We start from the raw sequence: 8,878 nt of genomic DNA, 5'->3' as shown, positions 1-8,878 counted from the left end.
ATGATAATGGCTCCAACTTTTTTGGCGTGACATTCAAGATGACGGATTTGTACCTTCAGCACATGTAAAATGAAAATGGGTCATTCAATTTGCATGGTACAAGAAAAGAGGCCCTGAATAGCTTTAGATCATAAGTTTTGGTTGATATCCCAATGGGTGAGCATCAAATATTTTATAGCTCATTTATCCATCCTCAATTGTAACCATCAAAAATTTGTGTATATCAAATTGAAGATTTAAATTAACATGTAATATAGCATTATAATGGGATACTTTTGAAAACAATTTCTAAGAATAAGTTTTAGAGAAATGCTAGGGGTACAAAACTTGTGAGATTACAAGAGGACTTTTTTCTTTTTTTTCTTTTTTCTTTTTCCCTCTTTAAATCATACACATCCGGGTTATATTTTAATTTTACAGAAATTGTACAGTTGATGTAGGCTTGAGGCAAAATCAGCATTTTATGTTGTAAAATCTATAAATTCCTTAATTGTTATCACAGAGGGAAAAGTGGGAAGAAAAATGAAGAGAGAAAAAAAAATTGTCTTACAATTCAATTCTTCTGTTTGAAGGATCAAAAGGTTCAGGAATGATGGTTCTGTTATATTTGAGGTTTGAAAACTATCAAAACTTGAGGAGTTTCATTAAAAGTGAACCAATAAAAGAATACTGTGCCATCTAATGGGTTTAAAAGTTGCTTCAACCCACCTCCTTTGGTTAGTGCATTGAAAGCTTCTGCCGAACAAAGCGTTGCCAGTTTTCACTTCCCTGGGCATAACAGAGGACGCGCTGCTCCATCTTCATTATCTCAGCTAATTGGTTTAAGACCAATTGTTCATGATTTGCCTGAGCTTCCGGAGCTTGACAACCTGTTTTCTCCAGAGGGGCCTATTTTAGATGCACAAAGACAAGCAGCCAAACTCTTTGGATCATCAGAGACATGGTTTCTTGTTGGAGGTACCACTTATGGAGTCCAAGCAGCAATAATGGCAACTTGTTCTCCTGGAGAATTTCTAATTCTTCCTTGGAATTCCCATATATCAGCTATATCTGCCATGGTATTATCAGGTGCACAACCAAAGTGCATCATTCCCCAGTACGATTTTGACTAGGACATTGCTCGTGGTGCGACTGCATCACAGGCAAGTTTAAAATACTTGTTTTCATTTTCAAAGCATTGTTAACATGTTTTGTCTTTTAACCTTTAAAGGAAGTTTATTGCTGATAAGAAATTGGTATTCCAATGTAACCCTTGGATTCAATAGTTAAAGCGGTCAAGATCTAATTCTGAAAAGTTTAATTTAAAGGGACAAAAAAATCTCATCATGGTGACCTTTTCTTTGTCTCTTTTATTTTAACAGTTTAACAGCCTTTTTTCTACTCAAACTATATATTATGAATCAAGATGGCCGTTTTTACAGGTAGAGCAAGCAATCAAGGAATTAGAGATGGAAGGTCGAGAAGCAGCCATCACTTCCCCTACTTATCACGGTATATGCAGCAACTTGACCGAGATTTCCAAGCTTTGTCATTCTCATGGAATTCCTTTGATTGTTGATGAGGCTCATGGGGCACATCTAGGATTTCATCCCCAGCTGCCTAATTCAGCCCTCCAGCAAGGAGCTGATCTGGCTGTACAGTCCACTCATAAAGTTCTACGCTCTCTTACGCAGTCATCGATGCTGTTAGGGAATATTGTAGATAGAGAAAGAATCGGTAGATGTCTCCAAACTCTTCAAAGCACTAGCCATAGTTATTTGCTTTTAGCATCATTAGATACTGCTAGAGCTCAATTAAGTGAAAACCCAGACACCATATTCAACAAAGCAATGCAATTGGCCTTTGAAGCAAAACATTTGATCAAAGAAATACCAGGCATTTCAGTGTTTGACCTTGCAAGCTTTTCTAACTTTCCTGCCATTGATCCTTTGCGACTTACTATTGGTGTTTGGCAGCTTGGTTTGTCTGGTTATGAAGCGGATGAGATATTATGTAGAGATCATTTGTGAACTTGTTGGGATCATTTACTTTCGCAATTAACCTTGGAACTAGTAGAGATCATATTCAGAGGCTTGTATCAGGAATCAAACATCTAACAGGAACTCATGCACCAATCCACGGAGGTAAAGGGAGATTGCAGCATAGTGGCTTTACACCCTATGCAGACATCAAAATGAGCATGATTCCCAGGGATGCCTTTTTTGCAAGTAAAAAGAAGGTGAGTATAGCAGAGTGCCTTGGGGAAGTTTGTGGGGAGCTTATATGTTCATATCCACCAGGAATACCAGTTCTGATCCCGGGTGAGATTATTACAGAGAAAGCTTTGGATTATCTACTGGATGCAAGAAACGAGGGTGCTGTTATTACTGGTGCTTCTGATCCTTTGCTCACTTCCATAGTAGTCTGCAATGTGTAGTATAGACAAATGGATTTTGGCATATATTCCAAAAACAGCAACAGCAATGCAAACCAAAGATGAATAGATTTTGGCATAGAGACAGGGAAATGATATTTTCGTGCTCCTACATGCAAAGGGTAACATGAAAATGTAATCGAATATCTTGACGACTTGGCAATGTTGGCATTATCAAAAAGAGTAGTGTTATCTACCATATCACTATCTCACTATGCTGACATGGAGCTGTAAGAAGAAAAAAAAAATCAAGAAATGTTTTATATTGCATGATATCTTACTATGTTAACTTTGCAGATTGTAGTAGCCCATGCGATGCCACCCATTTTTCTGTAGGTTTTGACTCCCTCTCCGGTTGTCATCATCATCAATCATCAACATATCTCTTATCCATCTTTCAATTTTTGAAATCCCCATTAAAATCAACATCATTCATTTCCTTTCTATTCTGCTTTACTACGTCAAACTTTAATCCTTCAAGTTCTGAAAGTATTGATGTTCTTCATTGGTGAGGCTTCATCCCCAACCTTAATTGGGAATTTAGCTCTACATAAAAATAAAACCTACATCTAAAGAAAACTTAAACTAAAAAGAGAAAAACTGTAGAATTTTGCTTTCTGGAATTCTATATCTTTTCTTGAATGCAAAGAGATCTATTTATAGGCCTAGGAAAGTCCTAAAAGCCCTATTAAATCTAAATAATTCGAAGGTCTGTTCCCAGTCAAAATAGAAGTGTGAAATCGGAATAGGATTCGTCCAGATTTGTGTCCTTTAATTGCGAGGCGATTTTGGCATAGTAACCGTCCGAATTAGGAAAATCCTATTTCATAATGAACTGTATTATTTTGAGTTATCTTTCCAATGCCGCTTAAATCACTTCAATCCGATATTTAAGCAGAACGTTATGGTCAAAATACTGAGACGTGTGCAGAATCTGAATTTGAATCAAATCTGAAATTTTATCCAATTTGAACTTTAATCCAACTTGATCTTTAATCCGATTTAACCTTTTCTTGGATTTGGTTAGACTTAACCACATCATCTAGGTCTTCTCAAAGTATGCTTTCTTCCAAACATTGCATTTTTTCCTTTAAAGTTGTAGTTTTTATTTAATGACTTACAAAACATTAAAAACACAAAACTAACACAAAATATTAAATAACAACACAGCTAAAGGATTAACTAATGTAAATAAAGTGGTCCAAATATGCAATATTTGACACTTATCATAAAGGAATCATTTGGCTACCTGAGGGCCGTGGTGGGAGGGGATGGCATCAGTTTGCAAATGAGTTGTGGAGGATGTTGGTTCCATAGGCCTCTGTGCACCCAGTTCCAAGGACGTAGCGCAAGCTTGGTTTGGGAGAATCCATCTCTGGATGTCATCCTGGGCGCTCCTTTGCGAAGGTTCTTCGATTGGCGTCTGGTTCTGAGGTGCTTCCTGTTGGAAGGAGGATAAGATCTTCGCAACCTCTTGATCTTTTCCCGGTGAAGGACTCTTTTGAGCCGGGTACGGAGATTATGAATCGCGGGTGATGGTGGATTGTTTTGAGTTGGAGTCACCGGAGCCAACTAATTCTGTTACATGTTCTATCCCGGCGGCTGATCATACGAAGAAGAAGAAGAAGACTAAGACGATGCTAGGTCTTTTTCGTTCTGATTTGGGCCGGGTCCTAGCTAGGTTAGTTAAAGGACTAATAGTTGTGCTGGGTGTCTTACCTTTAAGGAAAAAATGATGGGTTTTTTTTTTTTTCTTCTTTTTTTTTAAAAGGCTTACAAGGTCTCTGGTTTGGGCCTTTCCTTAAGCCCAAACACGCTGGGTATCTTAAGTCAGGTTGGCGCAGGGGTATGAAGCGGCATGTTAAGTGTTTGCCTAAGTCTCAATAGTGCAGGTCTGCCTCGCCAAGAGATGTTGATTCTCCAGCCGCTCGTAGGGAGATGTGTTTCTGAGGCATTTGCGCCGATCGCCGGTGATCTCGTCGGGGTTTCCAGCGATGATTTCGAGCTTACGTTGGTGGGGCCATCATTGGCGGAGGTGCATCTAGAGTTACCTCAACAGGGTTGTACGTCGGTGTCTGTGTCTCATGGTACGGTGGCGGCCTTTGTCTCTTTGACGGAGGCTGCTCTGCTGTCGGAGAATACCCAAAACTGGTTGTCGACTCTGGTGAGTACCATGCCCAGTATTGGAGATTTTTTTATTTCTTTTGTTGATAAGACGGAGGTCCTTGTCTCTCCACTGTCTCTGGCGGTGGTCTCTGTCCATCCGGTGGGAGTTGGTGTTGTTCCGGCAAAGGCGGTTGATCCTGTTAAGACTGCTTCGATGAAAGGGTTGCTATGTTGCGGGTTTTTAGGGTCTAGAAATGTTTCTTCTTTTTCTTTGCTTGGGATGAAGGAGGCTTCATTGTCAACAAAGGGTTCTAAGGTTGTAGTTGAAGATTCATAGATCTGTTCTTCTTCGAAGAAGCACGCGGCTGAGTTGGGTTTGAGAATAAGCGAACTTTTTCCTCGCATGTCGGAGAGTGGTGCTCCAATTTACTCCTCTGTTTCTAAATCTCAAATAGGGTATGCCCGGAGGGTGAAGGAGAAGATTGCTAAGCAGCTGCATAAGAACAAGGAGCTGTTTGCCAAGGTTGTAGCGGAACCTTCGGAGAAGGGGGTGGAGAAATATTCAGAAGTGGTGCTAGATGCAGTGAAAGTCGCCTCCAGTGTGGGACTGTCTAATGGTGAAGGAGGTGATGAGAAAAGTCTTTTGAATCTCTTTTCAAAAATTGAAAAGGAGCGGAAGCCCTATACCTCTAAGGTAAAAGGAAAGAGAGAACTCAAGAATTTAGAATGCTCCATCAATTATGAGGCTAGAGAGAGACCTTCTCCGGAGAGGTGCCATCGCCGACGGGGTTGTGTTGGGACCAAAAATGCATTTTCCTTTCCTCTAGAGGTGCATTAGGGGCTTTGTGTTTTTTAGTGCTGATGGTGGGCCATTGTGGGTTTCAGTCTTTGGGTTTTTTGGGTTCTTTCTTTGGTTTACCGTTTGGTTGTGGTTACTAGTTAGGTTTTTGGGTTGGGTCTTCTTACGTTTTGTCTTTAAGTTTAAATTGGGCTACCTATGTATACTATCTTGTGCACTTAGAGGTGCGTTGCGCTTTTTTTTAATATATATTGTTAGAAGAATGCATTAGGCTTTTGAGGGTATTTTAGTCTTTGTCATAATTATTTCAACTTATATAATAATATGTTTGAGGTAGGCTACGTAACATAAGATACGAGTCTCCTTTTCTTCTCTAACTTTTTCCATGCAACCCTATTGACATGGTATCAGAGTCTAAGGTTTATACCTTTGCTTGATAGTGATATTTATCTCCGTTCATTTTTTTTTTTTTTTCTTTCTCTTTCGCCCCATTCCTCCTCCTACTGATCGAAAGAGTTTTTTGGCTTACATGCCCGTGGAAGGAGATGGTGCCGAGTTCACAGTCGTCAATGGTGTGATCTCGCCGTCATCTCCATGCTAGGATCTGGGTTCGTGGTAACCAGCGGAATTGCACTCGTGACTACTGGGTTTTAAGTAGGCGTCGTCGTCATCGTTGGTGGTTGGTTGGTGTAGTAGATTGGTTTGGTCTGTGGCGGCTAATACGCTTTGTGGTGGCCGGAGATTGGGTTTGTGATCCACGGTAGATCTATTCGTCAAAGTCGGAGCAGTCGGGGTCTCGTCGGCAACAATCTAGGTGTCGCCGGCAAAGTCTGAGTGTCGCCGGAGTTGTCTAGGTCTCGTCGGCATGGTCTAAGTGCCGCCGGCAACCTTCCGGTGACTTTGTGGAGAAGACAATGGGTGTTTGGTTACTATTCTCTATTCGAGATAAGGATATCCCAACTTGAAATAGGGATAAGGTGATCCTTGGTTTGGATTAGACCGGTTCAGGCCATTTTGTAGCAAGTTCAAGCCATTTTCATCCGGTTCAGGCCATTTTGCAGCCGGTTTAGGTCATTTTGGAGTCAGTTCAGCCCTATTCTGACCATTTCACTTCTTGTTCAGCCTAGTTCAGGTTCTTTTGCAGTGGGTTCAGGTTGGTTTTTTGCCCTTTTCTATCGGTTCTGCCTTGGTTTGAGTTTTTTAGGGGTGGTGTTGCTTCGGTTTGGGGCTATTTTCTGAGTTTTTGCATCTGTATACATTGCATTTCGTTCTTTGGTGGGATCTTGTAGTTTGGTTTTGGTATTGATCAGCATTGTCACCACATTTTGGCTTCTAACCTAGATTTAATTACTTCTACTTCAATGGGTCCTACTCCTATGACATATGTGAAACTACATGGAAAGAATTATGGTTATTGGTCATGATCTGTGGAAGTATACTTGAGAGGGAAAGGTCTATATTCTCATTTGCAATCAAGGAAACCTCTGGCAAATCCGGAAAATAGCTCCACGAACCTTTGGGACCAAGCCGACAATCAAATTATATCTCTTATGTTGAATAGTATTGAGCCTCACATTTGATCCTTCTATCTCTATCTTCCTACTACTAAAGCAATTTGGGATCATCTCGAGCACATGTATTCTGGTACGGGAACATCACTCGGATTTATGAGGTGTGTAAACAATACTTTGGGCTTGAGCAAGGTACCCAAACTATTGATGAGTACTACAATCAGGTTATGGCCATTTGTTAGGAAAGAGACATGTATCAACAGCTCTTTACTGACTTGAAAAAAATGGAAAAGCAACGTCAAGATGTGGATGTGGTTCAATTCCTTCTCGGCTTGAAACCTGAGTATGAGTCTGTTCGTGTGCAGTTTTTGGGTGGTTCCGACCTCCCATCACTTTCTGAGGTTTTCTCTCGGCTTCAGCAAACAACTATTACTGATCATGGTTTTCTGTTGAGCATGGAACATAATGGTGATCGTGCTGCTTTTATTGCTGCCCGTGGTAGTTATGGTAGTTCTCGTGGGGGACATGGCAATCGTGGTGGTTGTGGTTTTCGTGGAGATCGTGATTATCGGGGTGGTGGTCGCATTGGAGGTCGTAGGCCTCGCAAATGCACTCATTGTGGTCGTACTAATCATTATGTGGATTTTTGTTGGGATTTACATGGCACACCATCTGGGTTTGCCAATCAGGTTGCTTCTCACGATGATTCTCCAGCCCCATCTGGACCACTTGTTGGCTCGAGCTCCAATTTCGAGAATAATCTGATCTCCATTCCGAAAGATGAGTTTGCTCAGTTCTTAGCCCATAAGCGGGTTTCTACCTCTTCCACTGCTACTCTTGTTCAGTCAGGTACTGCATCTCATTGTCTTTTATCCTCCACTAGCGACCCGTGGGTTATCGATTATGGCGCCAATGACCATATGACTGGTTCGTCTACTTCCCTCTCTAATTATCATTCTGTTGCTACCCTTAAAAGTGTCACCCTAGCTAATGGTTCCCTCTCCAAAGTGGTCGGCTCAGGCACTATCCATCTGAGTCCTGAATTGAGTTGTTGTCTGTTTTCCTTGTTCCTGGTTTTCCTTTTAATTTGTTATCTATTAGTATAATTACAAAAACCCTTAGTTGTTCCGTTAGTTTTTATCCTTCTTTGTGTATTTTTCAGGATCTCAAGACAAGGAGGATGATTGGTATGGGGCATGAAGTCGATGGATTATATTATCTGGATCTGGCACCTACACCGCCCTCTCGTGCTTTGCAGTCATCAGCCTCCGCTCTTCAGTGGCATTGTCGCCTTGGTCATCCTTCCCTCTCTACGTTGAAGCATCAAGTCTCGAGTCTTCGTCATCAATTGTCTGTATCTTGCGAAGCTTGTCAACTTAGTAAGCATCATCGTGCCTCGTTTCCATCACGAGTTGTTCCTAGAGTTTCTAGTCCTTTTGAGTTAGTTCATTATGATGTATGAGGTCCCATTACTACAGTGCCCAATAAATTCCCCTATTTTGTTACTTTTGTAGATGATTTTTCTCGTATGACACGGTTATTTTTAATGAAAAATCATTTCGAGTTATTTTCTATTTTCTAAATCTTTCGCAATATGATTAAGACTCACTTTGGTCAGAAAATTCGTATCTTGCGTTCTGATAATGCTAAAGAATATATGTCTCATTCATTTGCGTCTTATTTGTCTGATAAAGGCATTATCCATCAAACCTCATATGCTCACACTCCACAACAAAATGGTATGGCTGAACGCAAGAATCGCCATTTATTGGATGTCGCATGTTTTCTCTTGTCTCATATGCATGTTCCCAAACATTTTTGGACTGAGGTTGTTCTCACTACTTGTTATTTAGTTAATAGGATGCCCTCCTCGATCTTAGAAGGGGCCTCTCCTCATTTTCTTTTATATCCTTCTTCATCCCCGTTCTCCTTGCCACTGAAGGTTTTTGGGTGTGTTTGCTATGTTCATAATTTAGGCCTTGGTTTTGATAAACTTGACCCTCGTGCTACTAAATGTGTCTTTCTTGGGTATTCCACAACCCAGAAGGG

General features: G+C 40.8%; 1 pseudogene; it reads left to right on the top strand.

Moving 5' to 3' along the window:
* Nucleotides 1-592: 592 nt before the first annotated feature.
* Nucleotides 593-2,586, top strand: LOC132185374 (uncharacterized; annotated as a pseudogene).
* Nucleotides 2,587-8,878: the final 6,292 nt, after the last annotated feature.

Source organism: Corylus avellana, chromosome ca6, assembly GCF_901000735.1.
Source record: "Corylus avellana chromosome ca6, CavTom2PMs-1.0".
Taxonomy (NCBI): Eukaryota; Viridiplantae; Streptophyta; class Magnoliopsida; order Fagales; family Betulaceae; genus Corylus; species Corylus avellana.
The sequence above is the reverse complement of the archived record's forward strand: the minus strand, read 5'-3'. Positions and strand labels throughout refer to the sequence as shown.